The sequence below is a fragment of the Silene latifolia genome, chromosome 11 (genome assembly GCF_048544455.1).
Source record: "Silene latifolia isolate original U9 population chromosome 11, ASM4854445v1, whole genome shotgun sequence".
Taxonomy (NCBI): Eukaryota; Viridiplantae; Streptophyta; class Magnoliopsida; order Caryophyllales; family Caryophyllaceae; genus Silene; species Silene latifolia.
The window spans coordinates 103,398,083-103,399,221 of NC_133536.1; positions in this window are offsets into that span (position 1 = coordinate 103,398,083).

The window sequence follows — 1,139 nt, forward strand, 5'->3', positions numbered from 1 at the left end:
TCGAGCTAAAGATAGCTCTTGCTTCGAATCAAAATAGGAGGCCGGGAACATCAGGTCTTTCTCGGACTATACGACGATGATGGAGTTTTACGGGAGGTTGTCACCGGAGGAGCGGACCATCATCGAGCGGGGAGCGTTTGGTGCCTTGGTACGAGCTTGGAGGGACATCAAGGGAAGGAAGATTCGGGCTAACCTTAGCCTGGTTCGAGCTTTCTTTGATCGGTTTTGGGACACGACCTCTACCTTTCACATGCCTTTTGGCAAGGTTGGGGTCACGTTGGAGGATTACGGCATAATTTCTGGTTTGCCGTGCGGGACTGAGGCTGTGGTGTGGCCGGAGATAGCCATGAGGGTGGACTCGGCTGAGGCTAGGAGCTTGATCGGTTGGAACCTGATGCCGAAGGCTGCTGCGGTTCCCGGGCTGGTGCCTAGTTCCTACGTCCGGGATTACTTCGCTGGGAAGAGACCGGCGATGGTGGGGATCGATGGGAGGGAAACGGCTCCTCCTCCTTGCACTGCCGAGCAGAGAGCCTGTTTGTGGATCTGGTGGTTCCTGTCTTCGATCTACCTCGGAGATAAGGGAGAGAGGATGTCGACGAAGCTTCTTCCCTTCTTTTCTGACCTGAGTGGCCTAGGCCGTTGGGACTGGGTCACTGCTGGTTTTGCGGTCCTCATTCGCTATATGAGGGCCATGGTTCATCCGGAGCTGATAGAGAAGGGGACTTCTCCTGCCACCGTTGGCCCTGGACTGTTGCTGGAGGTATGAACCTTCATTTCGTATCATGAAAGATCATTTTCTTTTCTTATCGAATCACGAAAGATCGTTATTGATTATCTTGTCTTGCAGGCGTGGGTGTACTCCTACTTCCCGAGTCTTGCGCCCAAGAGGACTGAGCCAGTGGAGAGAGCCTATCCCGTTGTGAGGGATTGGGTGATGTGTCGCATGAAGAGCCAGCGTTCGTTTCACGACGTCCGTCGACGGGACGTGATCGCTCTACAGTTGGAGGGCGTGAGTACCTTCGACTCACCCTTCTTTGTTTGCTTGCTTCATTGCTTTCTTTTAGAACTGATCATAAGAATGACCTCTTGTTTGCTTTTCATAGTGGGTGCCCAGGCCTTGGGCGGACTACACTGGCGTC